This window comes from Aulonocara stuartgranti (assembly GCF_965226115.1).
Source record: "Aulonocara stuartgranti genome assembly, chromosome: 1".
NCBI lineage: Eukaryota > Metazoa > Chordata > Actinopteri > Cichliformes > Cichlidae > Aulonocara > Aulonocara stuartgranti.
The window spans coordinates 5,582,114-5,592,292 of record NC_138939.1 but is presented as its reverse complement, the minus strand read 5'-3'; the positions used below and the strand labels follow the sequence as shown (position 1 = coordinate 5,592,292).

At 37.7% G+C, this 10,179-nt stretch overlaps 1 long non-coding RNA gene across 1 annotated transcript in view; it reads right to left on the bottom strand.

Annotated features, from left to right (window-relative positions):
* Window positions 1-888: 888 nt before the first annotated feature.
* LOC309703877 overlaps window positions 889-10,179 on the bottom strand; it is a 59,121-nt gene continuing 49,830 nt past the window's right edge. Inside the window, exons 3-4 of the long non-coding RNA XR_014276062.1 lie at window positions 1,852-1,938; window positions 889-1,051 (exon numbers count right to left, since the gene is read on the bottom strand). This is a non-coding gene — a long non-coding RNA (uncharacterized lncRNA). The remainder of the gene's footprint in view (window positions 1,052-1,851; window positions 1,939-10,179) is intronic.

Genomic DNA, 10,179 nt, shown 5'->3' with positions numbered 1-10,179 from the left:
GCTTTTACATTCCTCCTCAGGCCAACATGACTAAAGCACTGCCAAGCATGGTAGATCAATTAATCACCTTGGAACAAAAACATCTTGCTGTTCATAGTTGTAAGGGACTTAAACAGAGCAACTTTAAATCATAAACTACAAAAATACAAACAACATGACAACTCTCTCACTGTAGAGAGAAACATACCGGACCACTATTATAGTTTTGAAAGATGCATATCATTCTGCTCCCCAAGCAGCAGTAGATCATTGCTTCGTCCTACTTATCCAAACAATAAAAGCTTTAAACCCTTGGTGAAATCCATCCATGGACAATGCAGGAACTTTTTCCTTTTAAACTATACTAGCTGGAGTATTGTGAAGCTGCAAACTGTACCCTTGATGAACTGACTGTCAATGTAACACATTACATCAATTCTTGTCAATACCTATAAAAATAGCCCTGTGAGTGGCAACCTGTCCAACTTGCCTCTCACCCTACGGCAGCTGGGATAGGCTCCTGCACCCCTGCAACCCTGAACAGGATAAGCAGAAAAGGACGGATGGATGGACGAATCAACTTAGCACAAAAAGTACGAAAATTTGAATTTGGTCAGTGATTTCTTTGTTGCAACAATGCTTTTTGGCAATAAATCTTATACCATTAGAAAGCCTTTTATCTGAGCAGCAGAATTGAGTATGTGGGTTACGTCCATGAAAAATGGGTGTAACCTTCTCTGCCAATGCTAGACAGCTTGCTGCTACAGCTTCCTTAGTGTCATTTATTAAATTGGATGATTGAAGTCTAAAGAAACAACATGTACTGACAATTTAACATTTTCTTTTTTTAACAAACATAGCATGTGGAAGAACCATACCAAGTCAGACAAAGTGGTTGTGTTGGCGATTCTGGCACAAACAGCATGGGCAAGCTAATCCCACAAGTGTTCAGTGGGGTTGAGGTCAGCACCACAGGTATCCTCTCCACTCCCAAATTCTGGAAATGGTCTTGATAAACCTCACTCGGTGGAAGTGAGCTTTGTCATCTGTGATGATAGCGTTCGGTACCAGACTGTGGAGATATGGAAAAAAAAACAGGTTTTCCAACAGTATAAGATTTGCTGCCAAGAAGCAGTGTTACAACAAAGAAATCTTTGACCAAACACAAATTTCCTTCCTTTTTTGCTAACAAAATAACAAATCATATTTCACTGCAAGACTAGGAACTTTGCTTGTATATGACTGTATCCCCTCTTCTGTTGACATCTTTATTGTCTTAGCAGACTAAAAAAAGCCAAAACCACTAACAATGAGATTATTCTTAAAATGTTGAAACCCTGCTTCTAGGGTATAAAAACCCTGACCCGTCTGAAAAGGTCGACAAGATATCACAAAGTACGAGAGACCATAGCAACCTGTTGAGGCAAAGACCTGGCTGATTATCTTAATCCCTGCTACTGCAGGTTTGAGAGGGACACATTAAACACTGCCCCCCCCCCCCCCCCCCCCCATCCCCCAACCCCATTCCATCCCTATAATAGCAACTGTCACTCTATTGACACCTCCTCTTTTCTTGTGTCGCTTTCCAGATATCTCAGAAGTCAGACAATTACTCCTAGAGCAATTCATTCATCACTAGCAGTTGGTGAGGCTTCTTCAGCTTTCCTAGTTGGAAATGTGAGTTGAAGGGGCATTCTAGATAAAAATTCTAGGAACTTGGAAATTCCAACTTCCACGAAATTCGACGAAATTCCACTTTTGGTCACCTGGACCTTATGGTTCAGATTTCAGTGAACTTCAGGAAACCAGACAACCAGCAAAGCACAAGGCCCAGACAAAGTTTCACACTCATGTTTTAAAGCCTGTGCTGACCTGCTGGCAGGAGTGAATGACCACATCTCTGTTGCTCTGATGTCTGAGGTCATGAAGGCCTTTAAACATCTGGTCCTGGATAACCTGCTGAGAAGTATAGGTGGCAGCTGTTTTTATAGACTGAAAACAATTTAAAAAATGTGAGGGAAAAAAAACCCTGAAGATACTTGAAACACTGGAAACTGCTAAATTCACTATAAAAAGTATGTCTGTGAAGGTTCTCAGTCATCCAGGTCATCGTAGTCAAAGGAGTTTGCAAAGAAAACTTAACTTAAACAAGCAACTTAAAGAATTCCAGACGCTTTTCTTTGCAAGCTCCTTTGACTATAAAAAGTAATTTGTTTAGACTTAAGTTCTGCTCTATTCTAATACCAAGACAAAAGGGAGCTTAATATTTCAAAAGTCTGTGCTTTTCTAGCTCTTTAGGTTCTTTAGGTTCAACAATAGGAAAATCTGATTGACACATGCAAGTATACTAATGAAAACAAAACAAAACAAAAAACACAGCTTTGGACCACAGCCTCTTTTTCAGTAGTGTGTTAGTTTAGGTGGACCTCAATTCATATGTTTAAAGAAGGCAGTAAACACCATCTTTCCCTAAAAATCTGCAGTCATTTAAAACATTTTTTCAAAGTAAAACCAGGGCCTGTACTCTCAAAGCTTTCTACAACAGAGAGGAGCTTCTAGTGACCAAATTAAAAAATAAAAAATCCCAATTATGACATTTTCAAGAATTTCCCTTTAAAGTTAAATCTAAATCCTGGCAAGTAGAAAACCGAACACACTAGCCTTTGAAAGACCATAGATGAAAAACTGTTAAGAGTAAAGAGGAGCACTTTTCAGAAGTGTAAGACTTTCTTAAGAATAGGAAATTGATACAGGAGCAAATTTTTTTTTACTTCCCTTCGAGTGAGGAAACTGTGTATACACAGTTCCCATGGATCTTATTTTAGAAGATTCATGTCACTAAAGTTTGACATCCTTTTTTTTTTTTTTTAAAAAAGAGAAAAAAAATGCATATATCAATCACCTGGATCACCTGCTGAGAAAGAAAAAAGAAAACAAGCAGAAGAGAACAAGAGTAATAGAATAAACAACATCACAATGATCTACGTGAATATGACAGTAAATACCAAATATTAAACATTATTGTGCAGCACATAAGATCAACAGAACACAGTGTGCTTTGAGGTAGGAGCCAAAAAGGGTGTAGTTTGTGGGTGTGATCACCCGTGTGTACACCTGTGAGCATGGACGCGCTTGTTTTTTGTTTTTTTTAAAAGGTTCCTTCATGTAATGATCTGCTAGAGGGTGTGGCTAAAGTTTGACATCCAAAAAACCATCAAAGCAGACTGAATGGACAAAGTGGTAATATTTAATGTGTCAAATGATTCATGACAGCAACTGGCGATGGGATAACTGGTTTTCGTATAGTGACTTATGTATTTAAACTTTACACCATGAAACCGATGGTAAGTATAGAAACAAGTCACAAAATAATTGTGTCATTGGTAGATTATTTAACCCCCACTTCCAACAGTGCAGCAGTTATGACAGACGTGTCTGTAGCAGAGTGATCTCAGAAACAATAAATTGTTTTCACAGTCTCATATTCTGACACATTTTATTTTCAGATCTCACAGTCTTACAGAAGGCATTGACAGACAACAGTCTTCCTGATGCTTTTGATGTAACTGATAAAAGCCGAACAGTCCCCCTTTAGTATTAATATATTAAGTTCTAAATAATCAATTTTAGGCATCTTGTAAGTTCAAGACCCCGTATTATGTGTGTGATAGACCATGTACCCAATTTAAGGTCAGAGTGCTTTTTAAAAATGGAATATTTTTTTGTTTTTATTATCATTTGTGAAATCACTGACACATGGTTGCTCTTTTTATTTAGGGTAAAAAGATTTAAATATATTCTAATGCAATTTTTCCACTTGAGTCGACTTGTCTGTGGTCAAAAAGGTTAGATCAAAAACCAACAAAAAAGCATTAACCACTATTAAGAAAATCACATGCTCCTAAAATCAATTATTTCAAGCCTCATAGCACAGAAAAAAAGAGAGAAACAACTTTGAATAAACTACGTAAATAAGAAAATGACATGACGTCATGACTCACACTTGCTTTAAGACTCTGCTCAACAGGCTGTGTATGTGTTTTTAAAACAACAGCCTTAACATGCAAATGTTTGTGAAAACTACGTATAGTCCACATTTAGTCTGAATGAAAGACCATTATGCATAGCAATTTCTGTTAAAATTGTTGCCAGCTATTGACATTTACCAAACGCAGCCTCTACTCCAAGTCTACTTTGTGATATTAAACCATGAATGCTAATGTAGAAACTTGCCTGATGTTGTGCTGACTCTCAAAACTGATTATCACGAATCATGACAAATGAGAAATTTCCAGTCAAGAACACAAGTGTGGAAAGAAATTATTAGAGCCTTCATTGTGAGAGGCCTCTGAAAATGGGTTGAACAATTGATAATGCTAATGCAGTCTTCAAACCTGTGAGAGAATATCAGGCTGAAGGTTAAATATGATCAGTGAAATTGAATCTGACAAAGCTACATTACAATCCATCTTGGGATATTAAACATTTCAAATTTTCTGAATTAAGGACTAATAAGGCTGCTGAGATGAGTGCGAGATGGATGGTCTTGGTTAACAATCACAAAATAGATCTGATGAGAGTAAATGGCATCAGAGTTGACATATGATATTGTTGAGGGGGAAAAATGAAGTCTTAAATTATTTTGCATCCTGTGGGACTGAGAACACAACTTTCAGTGCTTTCAGTGAGAAAATGTACTCATTCTGTTTGGATTAGCAACTCTTTCTAATGTACTGGCCTCTTATCTATTGCAGCTGGAAGTGGTTATCTGGAGATTACACTCTAGGCTGTCCTTAATCGTGTAAATCACATTAATTACCTGGTTTATGACTGCTGGATGTTTGTTTTTCCTGGAAGTGGGATGGGCATAATACTTTCAGCAAATACTAATAGAAGATAAAAAAAATTCCTAAAGAAACATGTTATTTAGTTTAAACTGAACACCCAAGCACCTGAGCTCAGCGCAGCACAGCAACATGAAAACCAAACTAAATACACAATAAAACCAGGATCTCAGAAGTTTATAGGGGGAGGGGAACACCTTGGACTCATTGCTGTGTTTCTGGACGCTGCAGTGACACTTTTTACACTGGAGAAATTGTTACTTAAGTAACAAATAACTAAAATTCCTTGAGTGTCAATTGGATATTTAATGACTGCTATAGAGACAGGAGGGCGGTAGAAGACTCACCAATACATGATGCCCACACTACATTCACACTACATACAGAGAGTTTTCATATGCCGTCTTGATTGTTGTTTAGATTACCATCCACTCTGCAAGAATCGTGTATTTTTTGTGTTCTGTTTCTTGTATAAGTGTCCAACTTTGAACCAATGTCACAATATTGACAAATACTGTTAATCCTTCATACATACATCGTCCTACATCATCACACACCAATCCTTCATACTGGTATCTCAGTAAAAGAAAAATCTTAAGTCAAAAATATAACTTTGGAAATCTGGCTCTTCCAGACATTCAAGTTCAAAAGGAACTTGTGTACAAAGTTGATAACACAAAAAAGTTTAACTGTTTTTGTGTGCAAGTGTGTGTGTTGGTGTGTGTTTGTGTGCATTTGTGTGTGTGTGTTTGATGTTGGGGGAATAGCGGTTTACGAGAGGATCTTGACAATTTATTCTAGACAGCTGCATCTTTGACAGGCCATCATTAGCAGAGTGATTCCTCAGGTTGTTTCATTCCCCGGTGGCCAAGACAAACTGCACAAGATCTTAATTGCTGGTATGAATAAAAGTTCATTTTCCAAGGAGTGCTATCATTATAAATGCAGTATAAAAGATTACTGAGAAGATGAATATGTCAAGTACTGTACTCTCACACTAGTGCAATAAAGAGGCTAATAAACCTGAGATGGGCCAGAGGGTTATTCAGGGACAATAGAGAAGATAAATGCTGTTTATCTCCAATTACAGTGCGTTGTTATGACTGTATAAGTTAGAAAGACTTAGAAAGACAGAGAGAGGCAGGTGCAGAGAGGGACAAATAGAGACAAAGAACATTTCAAGGCTCTCAGAGTACTTATTTTGGAAGCCTTTCTTCACATGGAAACTGTCCTTTCCATTTAATCCTTTTGATTTTTGAGAAAATGTTTCATGACAGACAAATGAGAGGCTGTCTGTGTTTTGAAGTAAAGTCAGAAAGTAGCACTGAAAGCAGTTCTGAATGGGGCTGCAGAGTGCATCGCAGTATAATGCTGCCATTATAATTGTGGTCAAGGGACTGTGGAAAAGGAGGCATTTGGACTGTTCTCTGGGGATCTGTACTGGGAGTTTAGGGGCCTTAGTGTAATATAGCATGGGAATGATGAAGAGCTTTATATTCCCAATATCCACTTGACTAAGTGGTTCTTTTCTTCAGTGAGCCACAATTGTACAGCTCCTATTTCGTATGAGAAATTGTCATTCAGATGGAACTGTGAGGTGCCAGCACAAAAAATTGTGTGTTGTGTGTTTATTTAATGTGTTCAATAAAAAAAGGGGGCTCAGACCACCAACCTTTCTCTTTTTCACTAGAACTTACTCAGCTCAACTAGACTGGACTGTACTTGGTTTCAGTAGTTTTCCATTACAGTCGTGTACCACCTGTGTATGGGTCATTATAGCAATATGGCTATCACAGCATTTGCATTAGACAAAAAAAACACAACAATAGAGGATGTCGAGAAGATATTACACCAGCTGCTCGATATACAGTTTTTTGCCAGACTCGGGGACCATAGGGTTAACTTTTTTCCAAAATGGCTGCACAAACAGTAACAGTAATTGCGCTCTAACCCTAATAACTGTTTGTGCCATCCATCTTTAGAAGTTTGTCCCACTCTTCTTTACAAAATTGTCTTAATTCTGCAACATTGCAGAGTTTTTTAAGCCAGGTTAGGTTTGGATACCATTTTACCTTAATAAATGAAATCATCACTGAAAACTGAAAACTGTATTTACTTCAGTTATCTTTGTCTAATATTACAATTTATTTGGTCATTTAGCAGTTGGGCAAGAAATGTATTAAGAAATTAGGATGAGGAAACATATTTTCTCTATACTTTATATTTTCTTTGAGTTTACTTCTCAACCTCTTAAGGCTTTCTCTCATCCCTCCAGCCATCATCTCACCCTATCACTCATCATCCAGGGTCACACCGACCCTCTGCTTATCCCCTCACTATATCCCTGCACTACATCAATGAATCTTTTCAGTGGTCTTCCTCTTCCTGCATATTTAACCTACTTTGATATATCCCTGCTCTTTACATGTCCAAACTATCTCAGCCTCTCTAACCTCTAACTCCCTAACCTGGTCTCCAAACTACTTGGCCTGAGCTGTCCATCTTATATACTAATTTCGTATCCATCTGGGTCACACACAGTGAAAATCTTAACATTTTCAACTTTTTGTTGATCCTCCTTCAGTTTGCTTGGACACTGCCCATTTTTTTCTCTTGGATGATTGATCCCAGGTATTGAAACTCATCCACTATCACTACCTACTTTGTTCTTTGCATCTTCACTGTTCCACCTGTCTCTTTATCATTCCACACATATTCTGTCTCGCTTCTACTGATTTTCATTCATCTTCCCTCCAGAGCATACCTCCACCTCCCCAGATTCTCTTCCACTGGTCTCACTAGAGATCACAATGTTGTCTGAAAACCTCCCTTCTGTCATTCCTACAGCACATCACCATTGCCCTGCTGTCTGCACACATGTCCTGCACAGACCTCATATATTTCTCTGATGTTCTTTACTTTCTTATGCAGTACCATTATTCCTCCCTTGTCACCCTATAACATGCTTTCTCTAGATCCACAAAGTTTCTTCTGACCTTCTCTATACTCCTTCATCAACACTCTTAAAGTAAACATTTCATCTCTAGTGGTCCTTCGCTGCATGACACCATACTGCTGCTCACTGATCATCAACTCTCTCCTTAACCTTAACTTCAACAACTTTTCCCTATCTCTTTATGTTATGTCTCATTTGATTTATTCCTCTGTATTTATTTCATCTTTGCACAGCACCTTTGTTCTTCAGTATCTGTACCAGTACACCTCCATTCTTCAGGTATCCTCACTCTTCAAGATTGTGTTGAATGCTACAGTCTGGTTAAAAAGGCTATTCCCTTCTCTCCTAGACACGTCTCCTTGACAGGTATGTCATCTGGACCTACTGCCTGTCTACTTTTCATCATCTTCATAGCTCACTTTCCCATACTAATCCTCTGCACATCCTGATTCTCCAACTTTTCCCCATCTGTTCTCAATCCTCTGTAATTTTCTTTATTCAGTAACTATACTTCCAACTATCACGCTAACCTGCTGCACACCTCACTACAAGCCACTTCTGTCTGTGGTGTACACATCGCTTCTTACACATGTTGCAGTTCTTCAGAGGAACCGCTATTTATAAAGATGCTCCAGTACAAAAAAGGAAGTGCACAATGGTAACTTTCATCAGCAAAATGTGCTTCAATTCAATTAGAAATTGATTATTTAGTTGCAATGAAGCAGTAAAGAAAGTGATTATTTGTTTCTGTAGTTAAAAAAGTATCTGTTACAATATTTAGAATTGGTAGGGAAGTTTTAGGTTATTTCATCATTATAATTATTTTATGATTAATGTTTTTTTTTAACTTTTTTTCAGACCTGATAGCTTTGTTTGAATATTAGGTCAGCTTCATTAGGTCTGAATTAGTTCAATTAGCATCAAACATACAGATTAAGCAGGAAAAACAGTACGAAAAAGTTGATGGAGAAGAATCCCCAAAGGACTTGTGAGTAAAATATAACTCTTGGTGTTAACACACCACAGCCCTACATAATTGGTTCTCATTTGAAGTAGTCTTGCATGTAACCCATATCCAACATTAATCTGACCTCACAGTCAGACACCAAGGTGTCAAGGTGAGACAAGAACGTCTCAAGGTCAGACACCATACTGTTCCAATCTTCAAGATTTGAAAAGTCTCACCGACACAACTTGGTAAATGTTGGTTCTCCTTCCATCATATCTTGCTTCTTGCATGTCTTGGTTTCAGCGTAGAGTAGACATTCAAGTTTTGACACCCTCCTTACAAAATACATGTCAAGTCATCCAACTGACATTTGGCAAGCTCTTTACTGCTGGTCCTGACTGTTCTTCATTCCAGTCAATTTCCTCTAGGATGAATAAAAATGTACCCCAGCTCAAGCCAACAGTGCCTCAGCAGAACTATAATGACACCTGTGTCAGGTGAATGATTTCACTTTATTTTATTTTCTGGAATTGTTTGACTAATTGGCATCTGAAGTATATGAAGTATAAATACAGCATACACAGCATACAAGTATACATGGACAGGAGTCTGGACTGTATGTTACTACACAGGATTACTAGGCCTGGATCAGATCCAAAAACCTTCAACACAATGTAGTTCTGATATTTACAGTTGTTAAATTAATTTTAACACTGATGCTAGCAAAATACATGCAGTACATGTTTCCTTACCATATGGAAATATATGCACCATATATGAGTAAATTATTGATTAAAATACCTGCTGGTGCACTGAGTTATCCAGAGCACTAACACATGGTTTCAGTTGCATAAGAACTGTGAGTGAGCCTCACAGCACAGTGCAAGGTTATTAACCGGTCAATATATAATTTTAGAGATGGTCACAGTTACCATTTTTCTGCAAACACTGTGAAACTAAAACACTGTGTGTTATTCTTGCAGTTTATTTTAGTGTTTTGGGTAACAAGAAAAGGTCCTTGATATCAGTGAGCAATTGACCTTGGGCTGCTTGGGAAAAAAGCTAGTGTGAAGTTCAGACAAAAAATCCTAGGGCCTTACTTATTAAATATTGATGGCAAACATGTCAAAAGTAGTACTGTGGAGATTTTTTGTGAGATAGACAAATGAGCAGATTTGCTTGACATTGCATCATAGATATGATTTTTTTTTGATATTATCATGTAAGTCAAAAGTAATGATGTGGGGCAGTTCAGATGACGTGACTGTAATGTTAAATCACTTTAAAGGAGAAAAGATATTTGAAATTTTGTTCATATATAATAAGGAGAAACCTTTTGAAAATACCAATAATCCAGCCAGAGGCTGAGCTAATGCATGATGTTTTGCAGTTTTTACACAGGGGTATCCTAAATCTTAAATATGTGCTATCACATGACTGAAGGTGTAGAT